The following is a 26,496-nucleotide window of genomic DNA, read 5'->3' on the forward strand; positions in this document are numbered from 1 at the left end:
TACCTCTCACCAGCCACAAAGAGGAACTCAACATGAATGGAAGATTTAAATGGAAAAACTCAAACTATTAAAATCTAATGAGAAAACTTGTGAAATATTCTTCTCCACAAAGGCTTTGGCAAAGCATTTAGATGGCTAAGTTCTGAAGAGTAACAGCAACAAAAACAGAAATTGACAAGTCAGAATACCTGAATGAGCTGCTGCACAGCAAAAGAAACTACCAATGGAGTACAGTGTACAGAATGGGAGAACAAGGTCCCAAACTGTGCATCTGAACAATGTCTAATACTCAGAATCTACAAGGCCCTTCAACAAGTCAAGAAGGGAATATCCCATTAATAAACGGGCAAGAAACGTGAACACACGCTTCGCAAAACTCAATGTACAAGCAACCAACAAATAGGAAAACACGCTCAAACTCACTATCAGAGAGCTGCCAATCAAAAACATGACAAGATGCCATCCCATGGAGGTCACAATGCTGAGGACTACACAGACAATGAACACATGCTGGCGAGGCAGCCAAGGAAATGAAACGCTGGTACGCTTTCGGGGGCGGGGAGGATGAAAACTAGTACAGACACCGTTGAAAGCAGATCAGGGATTTCTCAAAGAGCTGAAAACAGAACTACCATCTCACCCAGAAAGCCCTCTCGTGTGCATCTACCCAAAGAAAAATCAATCCTTCTATCCGAAAGACACAGGCACTCGTATGTTCATGGCAGTATGATTCACAATGTCAAAGACATGGAATCTACCTAGCCATCAACAGTGCATGAGAGACCGGCACTGTGGCTCACACCTGTAATTCTAGCACTTTGGGAAGCCGAGGCAGGTGGATCGCTTCAGTGCAGAATTTGAGACCAGCCTGGGCAAAATAGTGAAATCCCATCTCTACAGTAATACAAAAATTAGCCGGATGTGGTGGCGGGCACCTGTAGTCCTATCTAATCCAGAGGCTCAGATGGGAGAATCACCTGAGAACAGAAGGTGGAAACTGCAGGCCACTGTCATAAGTGAACTAAGGCCCAAATAGAAAACCAAATGCCACATGTTCTCACTTATAAACAAGAGCTAAACTTTGAATAGACTCAAACATAAAGGAGAGAACAACAGACACCGGGAATGACCACCAGACCAATAAAAAAACAGGGGAGAAGGAGCATGTGCTGAAGACCCACCCTGTGTGCCGTCTGCTCACTGCCTGGGTTACGGGGTTCTTGGGACCCCAAGTTTCAATGTCATGCAATCAACAGATGTAACTAACTTGCATATATACCTTTTAAACTATAATAAGAGTAGAAAGCATTAAAAGAAAAATCCAAGGTTAGAACCAAAGAAAATAATGCATGAAAAAACAATCTGTAGTTATCCAAATAATCCATGACTGTCACAAACACAGAACGAGAACCTAAGTGACACAATGAGGCAGACAAATACTCTATCCAACATGATATGTGGGGAACACATTTTCCAAAACCCAAAAAGATATAATGTGAAAGGGAGAGTCTGATTCAATTATTGATTTTGAGAAAACTCAACATTCACAGGAAAAACACTGAAATAAGACCCTTACAATGCACGATACACAAAATCAACACAAAATGAATTAAAGACCTAAACTCAGTCTTGAAACTGTAAAGGTCCTATAAGAAAACAGAGTGGGTGTATATTTTAGGAAACCCTCTATCTATGCAAACAGGCTGCAAAAGGTAAAAAAGCATCATAACACTGAAAAAAAAAGACAAAAGTAGGGAAACTACGCCCACAGACAATGCAAGGCTTGGCTCCGTGTGTGTGTGTGTGTGTGTGTTTCGTGGAAGTGGGGTGTTGAACACAAAAATCACTGCTAATATACACAACTATAACCATATGAGACTAGGGACACTTTACAAATTCTACAGGAAAAAGGAAACAATGAAACAAACAAAAAAAGGAATTCTAAAGACTGGGAGAAACGATAAAAAATCCTAACCCTGAAAGAGATTGTTACCTAACACATACAATAAACTGATATGACTAAGTGAAAAACAACAACAACAAATATCTAAGGTAAAAGGATCTAAATAGTCCTGAGTGAAAAGAAGGCAGGAAATGGACTCACAGGTGACAGTTCCTCAATATCACTAATCCTCACAAAAACATGATTCAAAACCATACTCAGTTACCATCTAATTCCACCTAGAATGAGTATTACAAAAGACAAAACTCAAAAGACTTGCAGAAAAAAAAAATCTTCTACACTCTTTGTGCAATGAAAATTACTGTACACACTACAAAAACTTTTGGAAGTTCCTTAAAAAAGCAAAAGGTAGGCCAGGCACAGTGGCTCACACCTGTAATCTCAGCACTTTGGGAGGCCGAGAAAGGTGGATCACCTGAGGTCAGGAGTTCAAGACCAGCCTCACCAATATGGTGAAATCCTATCTCTACTAAAAATACAAAAATTGGCTAGGCGTGATGGTAGATGCCTGTATTCTCAGCCACTCGAGAGGCTGAAGCGGGAGAATCGCTTGAACGCTGGAAGCGGAGCTTGCATTGAGCTGAAATCGTGCCACAGGACTCCAACTTAGGTGACAAGAGCAAGACTCCACCTTTAAAAAAAAAAAAAAAATGAAGGTAAAAGTACAACTGCCACTCCAGCTAACAATCCGACCACTGGGTACACATTTAGAGACAATGAAATCCCTGTGTTATCTGCCTTTTCATGTGTCCTGAAGCACTAGTCACAATAGCCAAGTTGTGGAATCAACCTACCTGTCTATCCACAGATGAAGGGATAAAGGAACCACAGTATATATAGACAAGGAAACACATCGTCAGCTGTAACATTTCAGAGAATCATGTCATCTGCAACCACTTGGAGAAACCTGGAAGACAATTAGGTGAAATGAAACGAGCCTGCCAGGGAGAGACCCACGTTGCATGACATCAGGCATACGGAATCCAAAAAACACTGCCTTTTAGAAGCAGAATTTCCAGCAGGGGTTACTAGAGGCTGGGGAGAGCAGGAAGCCTGGGCAGGGATTGGTATCGGGTACAGAGTGATGCGGAGACACGAGGAATCCATTCTGGTGTTCTATTGCACAGCAGGGTGACTAGGTGACTAGGGTCAACAGAATCTAGAAAAATTTTTCAAAAATCAGCTGGAAAATACAGTTCTGAGTATTCTCTCCACAGAGAAAAAATAATGATGGAAGATCACAGACATGCCAGATACGATGATTTCATCACGATGCTACATATAGATATCTCAAAATGTCCCTTGCACCTTGGGTTGTGTGTGTGGGTGGGTATAATGTATACTCTATAGAAACAAACTGCTATCAAATGTTGGTAGTATTCATTCTAACCAGAGTGAGATGAAATCTGAGTGTGATTTTCGCTTACACTTTTGTGTGCATCAGCAATGGTGGGAATCTTCTCTTTGACCTGTGCATCAATCTCATGTCTTCAGGTCCTCCACCCAGTCCTACATAAATTAAAAACAGGCCGGGCGCGGTGGCCCAAGCCTGTAATCCCAGCACTTTGGGAGGCCGAGACGGGTGGATCACGAGGTCAGGAGATCGAGACCATCCTGGCTAACACGGTGAAACCCCGTCTCTACTAAAAAATACAAAAACTAGCCAGGCGAGGTGGCGGGCGCCTGTAGTCCCGGCTACTCGGGAGGCTGAGGCAGGAGAATGGCGTAAACCCGGGAGGCGGAGCTTGCAGTGAGCTGAGATCTGGCCACTGCACTCCAGCCCTGGCGACAGAGCGAGACTCCGCCTCAAAAAAAATAAAATAAAATAAAATAAATAAATAAATAAATAAATTAAAACCAAATTCACAATAACTTATCAAGCACCATTTACACACACACACAAATCAAACACACACTCAGATTCCATCTCACTCTACAAGCAATGGATGCTACAAAAAAAAACTGAAAAATATTAAAAGACAAAAAAATCATAGATTTTCAGAGGAGGAACTTGTCTCCACAGCTGGTGGGATATGGCGAACTAGTATGCACACTAAAGAAACCACCTGGATGTTCCTTGAAATCGTAAACTACAACTACTGTTATATCTAGTAATTCTATTACTAGGTATATACACAGAGCACAGGATCAGGTCATGGAAGTGATTATCTGTCATCCCAGGTGGAATTCAGCCCTATGCACAAAAGCCAAGATAAGAAATCAGTCTCCCTGTCCATTTACAGATGAAGGAATGAAGAATCTCTAGTACACAGACACAATGGAATACTTTTGTGCCATCAAAATTCCTGGAATCCTATCATTTCCAGCAACATGGCTGCACCTGGAGATATTCTGTTCAATCAAATCAGAAATGCAGACAAAGACCAAGCCTGCATGTTCTCACTCATGTGGGAGCTGAAAAATTTAACTCACTGAAGGTGAAAATGTATCAATGGTCACCACAGCCTAGGTGGAGGAGAGGACATCAAGGATTGGCAATAGGTACACAGAAAGTTACAGGAGAGGGATACATTCTGGTATTCCAGTCCAAAGCAGGGCGACAATACTTAATAACATGGTCGAGCCGTTTTCAAAATACCTACCAAGGAGGATACTGAATGTTCACACATCGAAGATATCAAACCTATATGTGGTCACAAGCATGGGAAACTCCCTGATTTTATCCATACTCAAGGTATACAAACAAGTATCACAATGTCCCAATGCACCCCTAATTCTGGACATAAAGTATGAAACAAACATTTTATGGAATGTTAATGATACACGGCTAGAAATTCACATGGAACCACCAAAGACCCAAAGATCCTGAATATGCAAAGCAATCCTAGGGAATACAAACTCAATTGGAGGCTGCACACCCCCAATTTTAAAATACATGTAAAACCTCCACTCATTCAAAGACTACAGTAGTGGCATAAAAATGAATCCATGAACCTAGGTACATAAGAGAACCTAAACGCACACCTGTATGCAATCAACACATTTTTTTCAAAGGAACGCCTAGAAGATGCAATGAGGCCGGGTGCTGAGGCTCACACTTGTACTCCCAGAGCTTTCAGAGACTCAGTCGGGCAGATCACTTGAGGTCAGGAGTTTGAGACCAGCCTGGCCAAAATGGTGAAATTCCATCTCTAGCAAAAATACAAAAAATAGTACTCAGGTGTTGTGGTGCACACCAGCAATCCCAGACACTTGGGAAGATGAGGCAAGAGAATCTCTTGAAGCAAGGATGCACATGTTGCAGAGAGCTGAGATCTCGCCACTGCACTCCAGTCTGGGTGACAGCATGAGTAGGACTGCGTCTCGAAGGGAAAAAAGATGAGATGAGGAATCAGCAGTCTTCAATTGAGCAGTCTGAAATGACTGGATAGCCACATACAAAAGAATGAAATAAGACCTTGATGTTACACAATACACAAACAGAAACTCAAAATACATTAAACCCTAAACACAAGACCTAAAAGCGTAAAACTACAGGAAAACAGAGTGAGCTTAAGTTTAGGAAAATCTGAATCTAAGCTCACAGATGTAAAAGCAAATAGAAAAAGAGACATACAGAAAAAAACCCACTTCCAACAACAGAAGTCAAAAATTCTAGTTTTTGTTATTGACCTGACCTTACAAAAACAGTCACTGCTAGCCAGGCACGGTGGCTCACGCCTGTAAACCCAGGACTTTGGGAGGCCGAGGGGGGCGGATCACTTGAGGTCAGGATTTTGAGACCACCCTAGCCAACATGGTAAAACCCTGTCCCTACTAAAAATTAGCTGGGAGTAGTGGCGCACACCTGCAGTCCCAGCTACTCAGGAGGCTGAGACAACAGAATCGCTTGAACCCAGGACGTGGAGGTTGCAGGGAGTCAAGATCGTGACACCCTACTCCAGCCTGGGCAACAAAGCGAGACTCTGTCTCAAAAAAAAAAAAAAAAAGGAAAAACAAAAATAAAAATCACAACTAAAATAATCAAGAAATAAAAACACAAAACAACCTGAAGAAGTTCTGCAGAGTAAAGAAAACAATGCACCAACCAACACTCAGAAGGCATTCTTCAGACAGAAAGGATATTACGAGGAATCATGTATCTAAAAGCGGTTGTTATCTGACATCTGGGAGGAACTAACACCCCACTGAGGAGCAAAACACCCAAAACCAAGTAACCCAGCCATAACTGGGCAGCAAACCTGAACAGACATTACCAAAAAGGCAATATGCAATTCACTAACAGGAAAAAAAAGGTGGTTCTCACCATTGCTACTCATCTCTAAACTGTAAATGATAATCACACTCAGATACAAACTCACTCTAACAAAAAATAAAAACCAATTATTTCAAACGAATGCCCCAGGGAAACCTGCATACACACATACTCTTCCACACTGTTGAGAGAAATCACCATTACCATAGGTACTGCAAAAACCACTTGGAGCTTCCCAAACAATCACAAAGCTAGCTACCACTTCATCTAGCAATTCCAACAGTGGGTATGTACTTTTGGACAGGGAAATCACTACATGGAAATCATAGCTGCCTTCCCAGGTGGAGTGAAGCACTATTCACAATAGCCAAGGGCAGATCACCTGAGGTCAGGGATTTGAGACGAGTGTGGCCAACATGGTGAAACCCTTGTCTCTACTAAAAATACAAAAATTACCCAGGTATGGGGGAACACACCTATACTCCCAGCTACTCGGGAGGCTGAGGAGGGAGAATCACTTAAACACAGGAGACGAAGGTTGCAGTGAGCTGAGATGGCGCCATTGCACTCCAGCCTGGGCAACAAGAGAGAAATTCTGTCTACAAAAAACAAAAACAAAAACACAAACACAGGTAAAATAATGGGTTTCTCAATATCACTGTTGAGATCAACTCATCTCAAACATGTAAATGAAAACCACACTCAGGCACCATCTCAATCTAACTGATATGAATATTGCCAAAAAGAAAGACTGTGCTTGAAATAAGGCAAAGGTTGGTGACCAGACAAAGAAAGGGATAATCTCATATGCTACTGGGTGGAACTTTAATTAGGATGCACTCTAGGAAAAACAGCGGAAGGTTCCTGAACAAATTAAACATGCGCCTAACATGTAATGTCATCCTCCCACCTATGGCTCTCCACGGAAAGCAAATGAAATTCGTATGCTGGAGACAAAGCTTCCTTCCCCCTTTGATGACATGCTACTGACAATAGCCAAAGGATGGAATCAACCTACCTGTCCATTCACAGATGAAGGGATGAAGAATCTCCAGGACACAAGCACAATGGAATACTTTTCAGCCATCAAAATTCAGGGCATTTTTCATTTCCCACGACACGGCTGTACCTGCAAGACATTATGTTCAAACAAATCAGAAAAGCAGAGAAAAGAAAAAGATCAACCCTGCATGTTCTCAATTATGTGGGAACTGAAAAATTTAACTCACTGAAGGTGAAAATACAGTAGTGGTCACCACAGGCTGGGTGGAGGACAGGACACAGGCAAGGACTGGCAATAGGTATGCAGAGAGTTAAAGGAGAGGAATATATTCTGGTATTCTACTCCACAGCAGGGCGACTGCGCCTAACAATACGGTCGTGTCTTTGTCAAAATAGTTACCAAGGAGGATACTGATGTTCACACCTCAAAGATATAAGACATGTACGTGATCACAGGCACAAGAAACTCCTTGATTCTATCCTTATGCAAGGTATACAATTATCACAATGTCCCACTGCACCACTAATTCTGGACATGTGGTATGAACCAAATTTTTTATAAAATGTTAACTATACACAGCTAGAAATTCACATGGAACCACCAAAAACCCAGAATATGCAAAGCAATCCTAGGAAATACAAACTAGATTGGAGGCCTCACACTCTTCATCTTCAAATTACAGGTGAAAGATCTACTTATCCTAAGACTACAGCAGTGGCATAAAAAGAAACCATGCACTTGTGGACATAACAGTACCTAAACGCACACTTGCATGCAGTCAACATATTTTTTCTGAAAAGAACGCCTACAGGATGCAATGAGACTGGGTGCTGTGGCTCACAAATTAAAACCTAAACACATGACTCAAAAGCATAAAATGCCTACAAGAAAACAGAGTGAGCTTAAGTTTTGAAAAACCTGAATCGATGTTAAATAGTTAGAAAAACAACAAAAGGAAAACACTTCCAATAATAGAGATCAAAAATCTTGGTTCTTATTATTGACTGTATCTTACAAGAATAATCACTGTGTGGCTGGGCATGCTGGCTCACACCTGTAATCCCAGTACTTTGGGAGGTCAAAAGTCGGGTGGATCATGAGGTCAGGAGATCGAGAGCATCCTGTGAATCTCAAATAACACAGTGAAACCACGTCTCTACTAAAAATACAAAAAAAGTTAACCAGGTGTGGTGGCAGGCACCTGTAGTCCCAGCTACATGGGAGGGTGAGGCAAGAGAAGGGCATGAAACCGAGAGACAGAGCTTGCAGTGGGCCGAGATGGCAGCCGCACTCCAGCCTGGGTGACAGAGACTCCATCTCGAAAAAAAACAAAGAATCATCACTGTGAACTAAAATAATAATCAATCAGTTAAAAAAAAAATGAAAAAATACTGCACAGTAAAGAAATCAATGTACCAACCAACACTCAGAAGGCGTTCTTCAGATAGAAAGGACATTATAAGGAATCATGTATCTGAAACTAACACACCACTGAGGAGAAAACACACAAAACCAAGTAAACCAGCCAAAACTGGGACACAAACTGAACAGACATTACTAAAAAGACAACGTGCAAGGCACTAACATGTAAAAAGGTGGTTCTCAACATTACCAGTCATCTCTACACCGTAAATGAAAAGCACGCTTAGATACTCATCCTAATTTGAACAATTAAAAGAAACCAATTATTTCAAACAAATTCCCTGGAGGAAGTTGCATACACACTCTCATACACTGTTGGGAGAAATATACAGGCACTATGAAAACTTTTTGGAGCTTCCCAAACAATCAAAAAGGAAACTACCATTTCATGTGGCAATTCCAGCAATGGGTATACACTTATGGACAGTGAAATCACTGCATGGAAGTCATAGCTGCCTTCCCAGGCTGAGTGAAGCACTACACACAATAGCTAAGGTATGCAATCAACCTACCTATACATCAACTGATGAAGGGATGAAGGAACTTCAGCATACAGATACAACGAAATACGCCCCATCAACAAACATCGATGACACAACGTCCATTGTGGCAACACGGATAAACCTGGAAGACATTATATTTAGTGGAATCAGCCAGGCAGGGAAAGACAAACACTGCATCATCTCACCCATGAGGAGACTAAAAAAGAATTATCTAATGGAAAGTGAAAGTACAATAGTGGTTATCAGATGCTGGGGGGAGGACAAAGCATGGGCTGGCATTGGTAATAGGTACCAAGTTGCACTTCTGCGGAGGAATAATGCTGGTGATCTACTCCACAGGAGGGTAACTACAAGTAACAATACGGTAGGATCTCTTTGAATAGAGCTAGAAAGGAGAGGAAAATGGAAGGGTCACATCACAGACAAATAAAAACTAGACATGGGAATAGACATGCAAAATACCCTGACTTCATCCTTCCTCAAAGTACGCAAGTAAAAAAAAATCCCACTGTACCCCCTAATTTTGGACATGTATGACAAACCCAATTTTAAAATTATAAATGAACAATGGCAAAATTCACATAGAACCATGGAAGACCCGGAAAATCCAAAGCACTTCCCAGAAACAGAAACTCACTTGAATGCCTCATGCTCCCCAATGTCAAATTACATCGAAAAGTTACACTTACTGAGGCAGCAAGCAAATGGCATAAAAACAAACATATGCCACTGGACAGTATCAGGCAGCCAACAGACAAATCTGAACGTACTTACAGTCAACAGATGTTTCTTTTTTTTTTTTTTTTTTTTTTTTTTTTTTTTTTTTTTTTTTTGAGACGGAGTCTTGCTCTGCCGCCAGGCTGGAGTGCAGTGGCGGCTCTCAGCTCACTGCAAGCTCCGCCTCCCGGGTTCACGCCATTCTCCTGTCTCAGCCTCCCGAGTAGCTGGGACTACAGGCGCCCGCCTCGTCGCCGGCTAGTTTTTGTATTTTTTAGTAGAAACGGGGTTCACCGTATAGCCAGGATGGTCTCGATCTCCTGACCTCGTGATCCGCCCGTCTCGGCCTCCCAAAGTGCTGGGATTACAGGCTTGAGCCACCGCGCCCGGCCTCAACAGATGTTTCAAAAGGCCAGGCGCAGTGGCTCACGCCTGTAATCCCAACATTTTGGGAGGCCACGGTGGGCAGACCAGTTGAGGTCAGGAGTTTGGGATCAGCTTGGCCATCATGGTGAAACTCTGTCTCTAATAAAAATAGAAAAATTAGCAAATGTGGTGGCGTGTCCCTGTAATCCCAGCTACTCGGGAGCTGAGGTGGGAGAATCGCTTAGATCCGGGAGACGGAGGTTGCAGCAAGCCGAGATCACACCACTTCACTCTAGCCTGGTCAAAAGAGCAAAACTCCGTATCAAAACAAACAAAAAACCCAAACAAAATGGGGGAATGGCTAGTCCATTTTGTAAATGACGTTGAGAAACCTGGAAACCCACACACAAAACATGGAAACCTCCTTCACTTTATCTTTTATCCTTATGCAAGGTGCACAAGTACTGCAATGTCCCCATTGCACCCCTAATTCTGGACATGCAGTATGAACCAAACTTTTCAAGAAATCTAACTACACACAGCTAAAAATTAACATGGAACCACCATAGATTCTAAACATGCAAAGCAATCCTAGGGAAATACAACCTCGTTTCAAGGCCTCACACTGCTCAATTTCAAATTACATCCAATTCAAATTACAATTTCAAATTACATCCAATTCAAATTACTATTTCAAATTACATCCAAAGACCACGGTAGTGGCCTAACAATGAAACCATGTGGACATAACAGAACCTAAACATATATCTGTATGGAGTCAACACATTTTTTTTCAAAAGAATACCTGGAAGACGCAGTGAGGAGGGGGAGGTCTGTTCAATTAATGAATCTGAAAATACAGGATATCCACATGAAAAAGAACGAAATAGGACCTTTATGTTACACAATTCATAAATACCAACTCAAAATAAATGAAAACCTAAACACAAGACCCGAAAGCATGAAACTTCTACAGGAAAACACAGAGTGAGTGGAAGTTCAGGGCAACTTAATCTATGCTCATAGGTTGCAAAAATAAAAAACAATTGGGAAATACATGGAAAATACACTAAAAATCAATGAAATGCATAAAAATTGTGATTCTTCTTTCTGGCCTGACCTCAAATCGCTGCTAACAAAAGGAAAACAACACATGAAAAAGAAAACTCAAGAACTACAGCATGGTAAAGGGAGCAATGAACCAATCAACAATGAGAAGGCATTCTTCATATAGGGAGGGCATGATGAGGAATCATTTGTCTGAAAGAGATTGTTACATGATATGCACAGGAAACTAATGCTACTAAGAAGCGAAGCATGCAAAACCAAGGAACCCAGCCAAAGTTGGGCAATGAACCTGAAGAGACATTTCTCAAAAGTCCCAGCTACTTGCGAAGCCGATGTGGGAGAATCACCTGAGCCTCGGGAGGTGGTCAAGGATGCAGTGAGCCGAGATTGTACCACTGCACTTCAGCTTGAGCAAACAGAGCCAGACACGATCTTAAAAGAGGAAAAAAGAAAAGACAAGAAATAAACTACACAGAGAAAGACAAACATCGCATTGTCTCACTCAGGCGGAATCTAAAAATCTTATTTCATAGAACTAGTTAAGCATAACTGTTCTTTTTTTTTTTTTTTTTGAGACGGAGTCTCGCTCTGTCGCCCGGGCTGGAGTGCAGTGGCTGGATCTCAGCTCACTGCAAGCTCCGCCTCCCGGGTTTACGCCATTCTCCCGCCTCAGCCTCCCGAGTAGCTGAAACTCCAGGCGCCCGCCACCTCGCCCGGCTAGTTTTTTTGTATTTTTTAGTAGAGACGGGGTTTCATCATGTTCGCCAGGATGGTCTCAATCTCCTGACCGCCCGTCTCGGCCTCCCAAAGTGCTGGGATTACAGGCTTGAGCCACCGCGCCCGGCCAGCATAACTGTTCTTAACATGGGTTGGGGTTCAAAGGTTGGGCATGGTCAGGGATTGGAAACAGGTATAAAGTTACATATTCCATGAGAGGAATGAAACCTGTAGTTCTATTTCACAGCAGCAGGGTGAGCAGGTCTAACATTATCAGAGTGTACTTTTCAAGAAAACTAGAAAAGCGGATTCTGAATGTCTTCACCTCAAAGGAATAGTAACTCTATGAGGCAAGAGATATGCTAAATACCCTGATTTCATCACTAAACAATGCACCCATGGACCAAAGTGTCTCATTTTACCCTCTGGTGGTACACCTTTACCGTAGGGTAAACTTTTGTAAAGAAATTTAAGGAAACAGGCTGAGCATTGTGGCTCACGCCTGCAACCCCAGCATTTTCAGAGGCTGAGGCAGGCACAGCACTTGAGGCCAGGAGTTCGAGACCAGCCTGGCCAACATGGTGAAACCCCATCTCTACTCAAAATACAAAAATTAGCTGGGCATGGTGATGCTCGCCTGTAATCCCAGGTACTCGGGAAGCTAAGGCAGGAGTATTACTTGAACCCAGGAGGCGGAGGTTGCAGTGAACCAAGACTGTGCCACTGCACTCCAGCTCCAGTCCAGGCAACAGAGTGAGACACTGTCTTGAAAAATAAAAAAAAAATAAAAAGAAGACATTCAAGGGATCAACCGACATGAAGAAATACACAACCTCACTAATCATCAGTGAAATGCAACTCACAAACACAATGAGATGACATCCCACGTTGGTCAGAATGGCCATTTTTCCAAAGTCAAAACAACATGCTGGCGAGGCGGCAAAGAAAAGGGAACGCTGCTACACTCTTGGGGAATGTGGAAACAGGTTTACACTGTGGAAACCAGTTTGGAGACTCTCAAGGAACTTAAAAGAGAACTACAGCAATTCCACTACTTGGTATCTACCCAAAAGACAGTAAATCCTTCTATCAAAAAGACACAAGATGTCGTGCATTCATGGCCGTGCCATTCACAAAAAAAATGGCCATGCCATTCATAAAAAAAAGATGTGGAAGCATAGGCGTCCAGCAACAGTGGATTCAACTTTTTTTTTTTTTTTGTGGTGCATACACACCACAAAATACAACGCAGCCATATGAATACGCAATCATGTCCTAAGCAGCATGGATAGACCTGGGGATTATTATGTTTAGCAAATCAAGGCAAGAACAGAAAACCAAACACTACATGTTCTCACTTAAGAGTGGGAGCTAAACAGTGAATACGTTCGAACATAAAGATGCAAACAATAGACACTGGGGACTATCAGATGAAAAAAGGAGGAAGAAACGGGCTGTGGGTGGAAGAAGCAACTGACTGGCACCTTGCTCACTGCCTGGAAAATGGGGTCAGTGGCCACAAGCCTCAGTGTCATCAAATGTTCACATGTAAATAACCTGCAATTTAATCAAAATAAAAGTCTATTATTATTATTTTTTTAAACAGGGATTCCCCAGGCGCAGTGGCGCTCACCAGTACTCACGGCACTTTGAGAGGCTGAGGCAGGCAGATCACTTGAACTCAGGAGTTTGAGAGATGTCTGGGCAACATGGCAAAACCCTACGTCTACAAAAAGTGTAAAAAAATTAGTGGGGCATGGTGGTGCACACCTGTAGTCCCAGCTACTTGGGAGGCTGAGGTGGGAGGGTCACTTGAGCCCAGGAGGTCAAGGCTGCAATAAGCCAAGATCACAGTGCTGCATACCAGCCTGGGTGACAGAGCAATAACCTGTCTCAAAAAAAAAAAAAAAATAGGCTTAGGATATATTATAGATAGATAGATAGATACATGGATGACAGATAAAAACTACAGTCATCCAAGCAATCAGTGACTGGCATAAACACAGAAAGACAACCAAATGGACCAGAAGCGGTGGCTCACGCCTGTAATCCCCACACTTTGGGAGGCTGAGGTGGGTGAATCACGAGATCAGGAGATTGAGACCATCCTGGCTAACACAGTAAAACCCCATCTCTACTAAAAATACAAAAAATTAGTCAGGCGTCGTAGCGGGCACCTGCAGTGCTAGTTACTCAGGAGGCTGAGGCAGGAGAATGGTGTGAATCCAGGAGGCGGAGCTGGCAATCAGCCGAGATCGTGCCACTGCACTCCAGCCTGGCTGACAGAGTAAGACTCCATTTTCAAAAAAAACAAAAAACAAAAAAAAAAAAAGACAACCGAATGGACAAAATGAGGGAGCCAAGTAATCAATCCAAAATTATATTTAGAGCACACATTTTTCAAAAGCACACCAAAGGCACAACAGTTGAGAAAACTGTGCACGTGCACAAGATTGAACTAGCACCCCTATGTCGCCCATACACAAAAATCTATGAAAAATAAATCAGTTAAATTCAATCTGGAAAGCAAAACACTCCAAGGGGAAAACATGGCATAAGCATATATTTTGGGGTAACTTGACCCTGTCCACACAGGTTGCAAAAAAGAAAAAGAAAAAGAAAAGGAAAAAATAGGCGGAAAATACGCACAGGCAATAAAATGGCTTCACGATCTCTTTTTTTGGATGGGACACTGAAATCATTGCCAACAAACGCAAATATAAACATGACAAACTAAGTACAACATTAGAGCCTCTGTGCAGGAGAGAACAAATGAATCCAAAGAGAAGGCATCCTAGACCGGGCATGGGGGCTCACGAGGTCAGGAGTTTGAGACCAGCCCGGCCAACATGGTGAAACCCTGTCTCTAGTAAAAATACAAAAATTAGCCAGGCATGGTTGTACACACTTGTAATCCCAGCTACTCAGGAGGCTGAGGCTGGAGAATTGCTTGAACTCAGGAGGCGGAGGTTGCAGTAAGCCAAGATCGCATCACTGCAACTCTAGCCTGGGTAACAGAGCAAGACTCCATCGGAGTCTGGTGCAGGGGAAGGGGGAAGAGAAAAAGCAGAAAAAAAGAACAGTATCCTAAAGGTGAGAAGAAAGGTTTGGGGAAACATACAGCTGACAAGGCATTGTTTTCCAAAAGGCACAAGCTACTAACGTTAGTAACTAGCAAAAAAAGACTAACCAAAAGAGAAACGAGTAACCGATCCAAAATTGGGCAAAGAGGCTGAATAGACTTTTAGCCAAAGAAGACATAAGACTGACTCTACCTTTACGAAAACGTGGTTAACATTACTAATCCTGCACAAAATCGAAATCAAAACCATACGCAGAAAACATCTCACTTATTCATATGAATATGACAAATAAAAATACAAACAAATGCTGGTGTCAATTTCCAGGAAAAAAAAAGTGTTTATGGGAGGGTCAGTTACTATTATACACTCTGGAAAGCTGTTGCAGATTCCTCAAAAAACTGAAAGTACAATACCATATGATCTATTCATCCCACTACTAGGTATACAGTCAAAGCAAACCAGGATTTTGAACAGACATCTGTCTTTCCATGTCTATTACATCACTATTCACAATAGCTAGGATGATGGAATCCACCTACCTGTTCACCCGAAGATGAAGGAATAAAGAAAATGTAGTACATATATACAATGATATATTCTCTGGCCATAAAAAATAATGCAATTTTCATTTAGGGCAACACTAATGAACCAAGAAAACATTCTGTTAAATAAGCCAAGCACAGAAAGACAAACACTGCATGACCTCACTTACGTTGAATCCAAAAACTTAACCTTCAGGAAGCAGACAGTACAGGAGTGGTCTCCTGAGGCTGGGGGAAGGAGGGGAAATAGGAGGGATTGGTTATGGAAACAAAGTTACAGTTAGTTGGGAGGAACACATTCTAGAGTCCCGTTCCACAGCTGCGTGACTCTGGTTAGAATATTGTTTTGTAATTTTCAAAAAAAGCTAGAAGGGAACAATTTTGAGTGTTCTCACCACAAAGAAATAATACCTGGATGAGAGAATAGTTATGCTAAGCACCCTGATTTGATTATCACCCAAAATATACATGTATCAAAATGTCCTAGATGAGGCTGGGCAAGGTGGTTCATGTGTGTAATCCCAGCACCTTGGGAGGCTGAGGTGGGCGGATCATCTGAGGCCAGAAGTTCGAGACCAGCTAGGCCAACGTAGCAAAACCCAGTCTCTACTAAAAAATACAAAAATTAGATGGGCATGGCGGCACACACTTGTAATTCTAGCTACTTGGGTGGCTGAGGCACAAAAATCACTTGAGCCTGGGAGACAAAGGTTGCAGGAAGCCAAGATTATGCCGCTGCACTCCAGCCTGGGCAACGGAGCGGAACTCTGTCTCAAAACAAACAGAAACAAAAAGAAAAAAGTCCCAGGATACCCTCTGCTTATGTGCCTTATTACAGACAAAATACTGAAGAAGTATAGGCCAGGCACAGTGGCTCATGCCTGTAATCATAGCACTTTGGGAGGCTGAGGCGGGCAAATCACAAGGCAGGAGATCGAGAGGAGACCACCCTGGCAAACATGGTGAAACCCTGTGTCTACTAAAATACAAAACTAGCTGGGCACCGTGGCGCATGCCTGCAGTCTGAGCTACTTCGGAGGCTGAGACAGGAGAATCACTTGAACTCGGGAGGCGGAGGCTGCAGTGGCCGAGATCACTCCACTCTAGCCTGGGTGACAGAGCAAGACTCTGTCTCAAAAAAAAAAAAAACAAAAGAAAAAACAAACAAATAAACAGTGGACGGGCACGGTGGCTCACGCCTGTAATCCCAGCACTTTGGGAGGCCCAGGTGGGTGGATCTCCAGGTCAGGAGATTAAGACCATCCTGGCCAACATGAGGACACTCCATCTCTACTAAAATACAAAAAAACAAGAAGTTAACCAGACGTGGTGGCACACACCTTAGTCCCAGCTAGTCGGGAGGCTGAGGCAGGGGAATCGCTTGAACCTGGGAGGTGGAGGTTGCAGTGACCTGAGATCACGCCACTGCACTCCAGCCTGGGAGAAACAGCGAGACTCCATCTCACAATAAATAAATAACTAAAAATAAAAAGACAAATACGTAAAAATAACAACCAAACAACAAAACAGTGGAGTTTATTTAAGACACAGAGACTTTTAGAACTGGGAAAAAGGGCCCTATTGGGCTCTAGGAGACCCACAGCCTGCTCTCGGGGTCACCGTCCCCTACCCAGAGGCTACTGAGAGAGTCCAAGCAAAGAACAGGTAGCTCTATGCACACGGGGCACCCCGTGCCCAGGCAGCCTGCTTACATGTGGGGAAACTGAGTCTCAGAGGGGCAAAGGTATTGCCCAGGTCCGCTTGCCCTGTTTCCAGGGCCCATGCCCCCATGCCCTGCCCTGCTCACCTCCCAATCTCCAAGCAGTGTTTGGCATCTGCAGCCACGGCAGCCCTGGCATACACATGGTTGTCAGGTTCCTTGGAGGCCGAGGGCAGCCAGAGACAGAGGCCAACAATGACCAGCACCAGGATAATGGCCAGCAGACCCAGCACCACTAACTTCTTCATGGCTCTGCTGCATCCATGGGGCAAGGAGCAGGGTCAGGACCAGCCTCAGACACTCCCTGGTCCCTCCCCAACAGGGAACAGTCTAAAGTCAGGCCTCAGAAACACAGGCCCAGTGTCTCCTTCCCGCCTCCCAGAATGTGTGCATGCTGTCCAGCCCTGGGGGTGGGCACCTCTGAGGAGGAGCAGAGGAAGGGAAGGAACAGGAGCTGCCAGAGAACCCATAAGCTTACCTAGTCCCAGAGGGGAAAAGAGGCCAGTCAGGGGGTGTCCAGCAATCCTGGGGGACAGTGGAAGGTGTCTACATAAGGTGCAGGACAGGCAGGCCTCTCACAGAGGTCCAGCCTGGCCAGGAGGATGGGGAGGCTAACATCACAGCAGCAAGGAAGCGCACGGTGACTCTGCACGGTAACTCAGCCTGTCACCAGGTGACTAAAGTTCACGCAGCCCTGGGAGGGCCCCGGGTGGGAGGTGCTGTGAGCCGGGGAATGGGGTTCCCAACTCCCAGCCTCAGTTTCCTCCAAAGGGCGCTGTCTGCCCACGAGCTCCTCCAGTGAGCCCCAGGCTGGGTCCCCCTCTGCCTCTCCCTGTCCCTGTTCAGAACATCTGAACTCACAGCCAGTGTCCGGGAGATGCCTCTGGAGATGGTGGAGCAGTGGTGTCCCTGGCACCAGACCAGAACCCAGCCTAAGGAGCCTCACCACACCCTGCTGTGAATGCCAAAGCTGTGTTCTGGGAACATGGCCTCGGGCCCTGAGTATAGACCGGTTCTGCTGCCCATCCAGAAACATTAGCACCCCAGGCCCAATGAACCACCTGAACAGCCTAGAAAGGCAGGGCCCAGAGATGGCCTGAGCGGGCCCAAGCTCATACAGCCCAGCAGTGCAGGCTTGGCCACTTGGTAACTGCCCCAAGTTACTGTATGTTTCTGACCAGCCCACCAAGAACTCTGAGCCAGGAACAGCCATGGGCCCAGCCTAGGGGACCTTGGACACTGCTGCCCATGCCCCTGTGGCCCTCATCTGCCAAGGATATGGGCCAGAGGCTCCACGAGTCATGGCTCCCTCCCCTGCTCCTGGGCCTGCTGTGCCTACAGTGCCGGAGAACCCCTGCAGCCTCCACCTGAGGTCTATTCCCATAACACCCACCCCACAATCATCCTTCCGGGCTGCCCCAGCTGACAGAAGTGGACACGAAGGCTGACCCAATATTGCTGCCTGCCTGGGTCACATAGGCCTGTCCTGTCACCCACTGCTCTCAAATGGGCTCTGGACAGAACCCACCAGACACAAAACTGAGAGATCCTCAATAGCCCAAGAGTGGAGGTGCCATGACCAAGCCCTTCTTTCCCTGGCTGTTTCTCCCCCTGAAGATCAGGGTGACTGGGAAGATGACAGGGCAGGAACCAAGGCCCCATGACCTGTCCTTGAAGGCTAGACAGCAGACAGGAACCTCAGGGGATTTGGCTCTGCGAAGTGGCTGCACTCCACGGCAGTCAGCTGGGAGGGCTCTCAAGTGGAGAGTCACAGGGCTCTGTCCCCTGCCCTGGCCGGCTCAGCAGTTTCCTCTCTGCCTGAGAGCATATGAGACATGCAGGATTCACAGCAGCAGGTGGGCAGGAAGAATGTCTGAGTGGGCAAAGTATGGTCCAGACCCTTCTAGCTGACCCCAAAAGGAAACCCTTTAACTAAACCTAGTAACTAGGTTACTAGGTCACTAAAAAGCTGGGCACCTGTTTACAGGGAACAGATTAGAAGACCCAGATACAAACCTGCACACCTGAAATCATTGATACTTGAAAATAAAACAACAAAAATAAGCAATGGAGAAAGGATTCCCTATCAGTAAGTGGTGTTGGGATCAGTGGCTACCTAGCTGCAGAAGAAATAACACTGGGCCCGTGTCTCACCACGTACAGAAAGCAACTCAAATTGAATCAAAGATTGAAATGCAAAATCCTGGGCTGGGCGTGGTGGCTCATGCCTGGAATCCAAGCACTCTGGGAGGCCAAAGCAGGCGGATGACTTGAGGTCGGGAAGTTCGGGGCCACCCTGGCTGACATGGTGAAACCCTGTCTACTTAAAAAGCAAAACTTAGCCGGGCATGGTGGCACGTGCCTGTACTCCCAGCTACTCGGGAGACTGATGCACAAGAATCACTTGAACCCCGAAGGTGGAGGGTGCAGTGAGCCAAGATTGCTCCACTGCATTCCAGGCTGTATGACACAGCGAGACTCGGTCTGTAAATAAATACAAAAATACATAAAAATCCAAGACCTGAAACTATAAAAAAATCCTGCATGAGAATCTAGCAAATACCCTTCTCGACAGAGGTTTTGGCAAAGCATTTATATGTCAAGTCCCCAAAAGCAATGAGAACAAAAACAATTCCTAGTAAGTGGGACCTAATACACAAAAGAGCTGCTGCACAAGAAACAACCAACGGAGTCAACACACAGTCTATAGAATGAGGGAACATATTCCCCAACTATGCATCTGAAAAACGTCTAATATTCAGGATTTATGTAAAGAGCTTAAACAAATAAAATCAGAAAAAAAAAACCCAACTTGTAAATGGGCAAGAGACACGAACACACACTTAAAAGAAGGTGTACCAGTAACCAATGATAATAAAAACATGCTCGATCTCACTGATTATCAGAGAAATGCAAATCAAAAACATACTGAGATACCATCTCACACTGGTCAGAATGGCAATTATGACACACGGTCCACAACAACAGAGGCTGGTGGGGAAGATGAGCAAAGAAATGCAGGTCCACTGTAGGAGGAAATGCAAACTAGTTCAGACTCTCTGGAGAGCAGAGAGCCGTAGGCCATTATGCCAAAAGGCAAGAACAGAAAACCACAATTTTCAAAACAGCTACAAAGGTCAGTTGTGAATATTCTCTCCACAGAGAAATCATAAGGCTGGAGCTCACAGAGGTGCCAGACACTGCAACTTCATGATGATGCTACGTTTACACAGATCCAATTGTCCCTTCCACTCGCTGGTTACACACACAGACTATATGGCAATGAAACAGCTGTCCCATTTTGGTAACATTCATTCTCACCAGAGAGAGATGCTTTCTGAGTGTGGTTTTGATTGACTTCTCGTGAGGATCAGTAATGTTGATTGACAATCTTTAACCTGCGCATCCATCTCAGCTCTTCACATCCATTGCCCAGTCTTACATGTCAAATTGAAACAAGTTCAGAATAACTCGGCAAACATCACTAACCACAAGCAAAATGTAAATCAAAACCACTTAGACACCATCTCATTCTAATTGGAGTGAGTATTAACATAAAGAGGAAAAAAAAAAAAAACCCATTGAAAGAAAGGGAAACGCTGGTGTGTTCCCAGAGAGAGAGACACTCTTTCACAGTTCGTGAGAAGGTAAACTAGCACACGCACTACAGAAACCACTTGGAGGTTCCTCCAAACCTTAAAAGACTCCTACTACCATTTCAACCGGCAATTCTACTACTAGGAATACACTCAAAGCCATTGAAATCAGGACACCAAAGATAGATCTACTCACCCATGTGGATTCCAGCATTGTTCCCAAGAGCCAGTGTAAGCATCAACCTACCTGCTTATCCACAGAAGAAGGGATAAAGAAGCTGCTCCACATGTACACCCTGGGATACTCTTCAGACAGAAAACCACAGTGAAATCATACCGTGGGGAACCACAGGGTTGCACCTGGAGAACATGATGGTAAATTAAATGAACAAGAGGGGAAAGAAACAAACCGTGAGTCATCTCGCACATGCAGAATCTGAGAAACTCTATCTCAAAGACCTGGCGAGCACAATATTGGTTTGCAGAGATTGGGGGAAAAGAGGAATAATGGGCAGGGATTGTAAACGGGAAATGAGAGGAAGAAAATTCTGTTGTTCTATTCCAGTGCAGGGTGACCAGGGTTAACAGTAAAGGCACATCACTTTCAAAGCAGCTTGACAGGAGAGTACTGAAAGGGTTTCACCATAAAGGAATAAACAATGGGAAAAGGTATCAGAAACACTAAGTACCCTGATTTCATCATTCCACAATGTATGCATGGACCATAACGCCCCACCCTACCCTCTCATTGTATTGTTCCTTTACTATGCAACACATTTGTTGAAAGAAATAGAAATAGGTGATGCTAATATTCATGTGGGACCATGAAGCGCCCTGAGTTTCATCCTCCACAATCCTGAGACATCCAGACTACATCGGACACATCACACTTCCTGATTTCAAATTTCATGGAAAAGTTAGGGACCTGCTTCCACACAGAGCAGCGGAACACAAGCGAGGACCGAGAAGTAAACCCACACACTGAAAACTATCTGATCTAACACAGAATCCACCAAAGTAAGCAAAGGCAAAAGGACACCCTATTCAATCAACGGAGCTGAAATAAGTGGCTAGCCATGTGCAGAAGAGTAACACTAGGCCCCTACCTCTCACCAGACACAAAGAACTCAAGATGAATGAAAGATTTCAACGGAAAAACTCAAACTATTAAAATCTTATGAGAAAACTCGTGAAATATCCTTCTCCACATAGGCTTTGGCAAAGAATTTAGATGGCTAAGTCCTGAAGAGTAAGGGCAACAAAAACAGAAATTGACGAGTCAGACCGAATACCTGAAAGAGCTGCTGCACAGCAAAAGAAACTACCAACAGAGTTAACAGTGCATACAAAGGGAGAACACGGTCCCAAACTGTGCATCTGCACAACATCTAATATGCAGAATCTACAAGGCCCTTCAACAAGTCAACTAGGGAATATCCCATTAATAAACAGGCAAGAGACGTGAACACACACTTATCAAAAGTCAACGTACAAGCAACTGACATATAGGAAAACATGCTCAAACTCACTATCAGAGAGCTGCCAATCAAAAACATTACAAGACGTTGTAAACCCATGGAGGTCACAACGGTGAGGACCACGCAGACAAGGAACACATGCTGGCGAGGCAGCCGAGGAAACGAAACGCTGGTACGCTTTCGATGGAGGAGAGGGGATTAAAACTAGTACAGACACCATTGAAAGCAGATTGGGGATTTCTCAAAGAGCTGAAAACAGAACTACCATCTCACCCAGAAAGCCCTCTCCTGTGTATCTACCCAAAGGAAAATCAATCCTTCTATCCAAAAGACACAGGCACTCGTATTTTCATGGCAGTATTACCCAAAAGCCCTCTCCTATGCATCTACCCAAAGGAAAATCAATCCTCCTATCCAAAAGACACAGGCATTCGTTATGTTCATAGCAGTATTATTCACAATGTCAAAGACATGGAATCAACCTAGCCATCTACAGTGCATGAGAGGCCGGCTCAGTGGCTTATACCTGTAATTCTAGCACTTTGGGAAGCCAAGGCAGGTGGATCGCTTCAGTCCAGAATTTGAGACCAGCCTGGGCAAAATGGTGAGATGCCATCTCTACAATAATAAAAAAATTAGCCGGATGTGGGGGCAGGCACCTGTAGACCTATCAAGGAGGATCACCTGACAACAGAAGGTGGAAACTGCAGGCCAGTGTCATAAGTGAACTAAGGCCCAAATAGAAAACCAAATGCCACATGTTCTCACTTATAAGCAGGAGTTAAACTCTGAATGGACTCAAACATAAAGAAGAGAACAACAGACACCGGGAATGACCACAGGTCAATAAAAACCAGGGGAGAGGGAGCGTGTGCTGAAGACCCACCCTGTGGGCCCTCTGCTCACTGCCTGGGTTACGGGGTTCTTGGGACCCCAAGTCTCAGTGTCATGCAATCAACAGATGTAACTAACTTGCATATATACCTTTTAAACTGTAATAATAAAGAGCAGAAAGCATTAAAAGAAAAATCCAAGGTAAGAACCAAAGAAAACAATAAATGAAAAAACAATCTGTAGTTATCCAAACAATTCATGAGTGTCACAAACACAGAACGATGACCTAAGTGACACAATGAGGCAGCCAAATCCTCTATCCAACATGATACATAGGGAACACATTTTTCAAAACCCCAAAAAGATACAATGGGAAAAGGAGAGTCTGGTTCAATTATCGATTTTGAGAAAACTGAATATCCACAGGAAAAACACTGAAATAGGACCCTTACAATGCATGATACACAAAATCAACACAAAATGAAGACCTAAACTCAATCTTGAAACTGTAAAGGTCCTATAAGAAAAGAGAGTGGGTGTATATTTTAGGAAACCCTGTATCTATGCAAACAGGCTGCAAAAGGTAAAGAAGCATCATAACACTAAAAAAAAGGTAGGGAAACTATACCCACAGGCAATGCAAGGCTTGGCTCTGTGCGCGCGCACACGCATGTTTTTCTGTTATCACGGAAGCGGGGTGTTGAACACAAAAATCACTGCTAATATATGCAACTATAACCATATGTGACTAGGGACACTTTACAAATTCTACAGGGAAAAAGAAATAATGAAACAAAAAAAAAGGAATCCTAAAGACCGGGAGAAACGATAAAAAATCCTAACCCTGAAAGAGGTTGTTATCTAACACATACAATAAAGTGATATGACTAACTGAAAAACAACAATAAAAACAACAAATATCCAAGTAAAAGGATCTAAATAGACCTGAGTGAAAAGATGACAGGAAATGGACTCACAGGTGACAGTTCCTCAATATCACTAATCCTCACAAAAACGTGAATCAAAACCATACTCGGTAAACATCTAATTCTACCTAGAATGAGTATTACAAAAGGCAAAAGTCAAAATTGTTGAAGGCAATGGTCAGCGCAGACTTGCAGAAAAAAAAAAATTCTTCCACACACTTCGCGGAATGAAAATTATGTACACACTACAAAAACTTTTGGAAGTTCCTTAAAAAAGTAAAAGGTAGGCCGAGCGCAGTGGCTCACACCTGTAATCTCAGCACTTTGGGAAGCCGAGACAGGTGGATCACCTGAGGTCAGGAGTTCAAGACCAGCCTTACCAACATGGTGAAATCCCGTCTCTACTAAAAATACAAAAATTAGGCATGGTGGCAGGTGCCTGGATTCCCAGCCACTCGGGAGGCTGAAGCGGGAGAACCACTTGAACGCAGGAAGCAGCGCTTGCATTGAGCTGAAATCGCGCCACTGCACTCCAGCCTGGGCGACAAGAGCAAGACTCCGTCTTTTTTAAAAACAAACAAACAAACAACAAAAGGTAAAAGTACAACTGCCATTCCAATAACAATCTCACCACTGGGTACACGTTTAGAGAAAATGAAATCCCTGTGTTATCTGCCTTTTCATGTGTCCTGAAGCCCTAGTCACAACAGCCAAGATGTGGAATCAACCTACCTGTTTATCCACAGATGAAGGGATAAAAGAACCACAGTATATGTACACAAGGAAACACACTTCAGCTGTAACACTTCAGGAAATCATGTCATCGGCAACCACATGGAGAAACCTGGAAGACAATTAGGTGAAATGAAATGAGTCTGCCAGGGAGAGACCCACGCTGCATGACATCAGATACATAGAATACATAAAACATTGTCTCTTAAAAGCAGAACTGGCCAGGCGCGGTGGCTCAAGCCTGTAATCCCAGCACTTTGGGAGGCCGAGACGGGCGGATCACGAGGTCAGGAGATCGAGACCCTCCTGGCTAACACGGTGAAACCTCGTCTCTACTAAAAAATACAAAAAAAAAACTAGCCAGGCGAGGTGGCGGGCGCCTGTATCCCCAGCTACTCGGGAGGCTGAGGCAGGAGAATGGCTTAAACCCGGGAGGCGGAGCTTGCAGTGAGCTGAGATCCGGCCACTGCACTCCAGCCTGGGCGACAGAGCGAGACTCTGTCTCAAAAAAAAAAAAAAAAAAAAAAAAGCAGAACTTCCAGTAAGGGTTACTAGAGGCTGGGGAGAGCAGAGAGCCTGGGTAAGGACTGGTAACGGGTACAGAGTGATGCTCAGATACAAGGAACCCATTCTGGTGTTCTGTTGCACAGCAGGGTGACTAGGTGACTAGGGTCAACAGAATCTAGAAAAAAGTTTCAAAATTAGCTGGAAAATACGGTTCTGAATATTCTCTCCACAGAGATAATATAATGATGGAAGATCACAGACATGCCAGATACAATGATTTCATCATGATGCTACATATAGATATCTCAAAATGTCCCTTGCACCTTGGGTTGTGTGTGTGTGGGGGGGTATAATGTATACTCTATAGAAGCAAACTGCCATCAAATGTTGGTAGTATTCATTCCAACCAGAGTGAAATGAAATCTGGTGTGATTTTCACTTACGCTTTTGTGTGTGTCAGCAATGGTGAGAATCTTCTCAGAGGAGGAACTTGTCTCCACAGCTGGTGGGATATGGTGAACTAGTATGCACACTAAAGAAACCACCTGGATGTTCCTTGAAATCGTAAAACTACAACTACCGTTTTATCTAGTAATTCTATTACTAGGTATATACACACATGATCAGGACATGGAAGAGATTATCTGTCATTCCAGGTGGAATTCAGCCCTATGCACAAAAGCCAAGAAAAGAAATCAGTCTCCCTGTCCATCCACAGACGAAGGGATGAAGAATCTCTAGTACACAGACACAATGGAATACTTCTGGGCCATCAAAATTCCTGGAATCCTATCATTTCCAGCAACATGGCTGCACCTGGAGATATTCTGTTCAATCAAATCAGAAATGCAGACAAAGACCAAGCCTGCATGTTCTCACTCATGTGGGAGCTGAAAAATTTAACTCACTGAAGGTGAAAATACAGCAGTGGTCACCACAGACTACGTGGAGGAGAGGACATCAAGGATTGGCAATAGGTACACAGAGAGTTACAGGAGAGGAGTACATTCTAGTATTCCACTCCAAAGCAGGGAGATGACACTTAACAACATGGTTGTGCTGTTTACAAAACAGCTACCAAGGAGGATATTGAATACTCACAC

The 26,496-nt window shown here is 44.0% G+C and overlaps 1 long non-coding RNA gene across 2 annotated transcripts in view; it reads right to left on the minus strand.

Annotated features, from left to right (window-relative positions):
- The window catches only part of LOC117096005, a 33,409-nt gene extending 11,576 nt beyond the window's left edge, over nt 1–21,833 (minus strand). For both annotated transcript variants that reach the window (XR_004442304.1, XR_004442303.1), the window contains exons 1-3: nt 21,805–21,833; nt 7,198–7,308; nt 2,758–2,870 (exon numbers count right to left, since the gene is read on the minus strand). This is a non-coding gene — a long non-coding RNA (uncharacterized LOC117096005). The remainder of the gene's footprint in view (nt 1–2,757; nt 2,871–7,197; nt 7,309–21,804) is intronic.
- Between the last annotated feature and the right edge of the window lie 4,663 nt (nt 21,834–26,496).

This window comes from Trachypithecus francoisi, unplaced genomic scaffold, assembly GCF_009764315.1.
Source record: "Trachypithecus francoisi isolate TF-2019V2 unplaced genomic scaffold, Tfra_2.0 Lachesis_group14, whole genome shotgun sequence".
NCBI lineage: Eukaryota > Metazoa > Chordata > Mammalia > Primates > Cercopithecidae > Trachypithecus > Trachypithecus francoisi.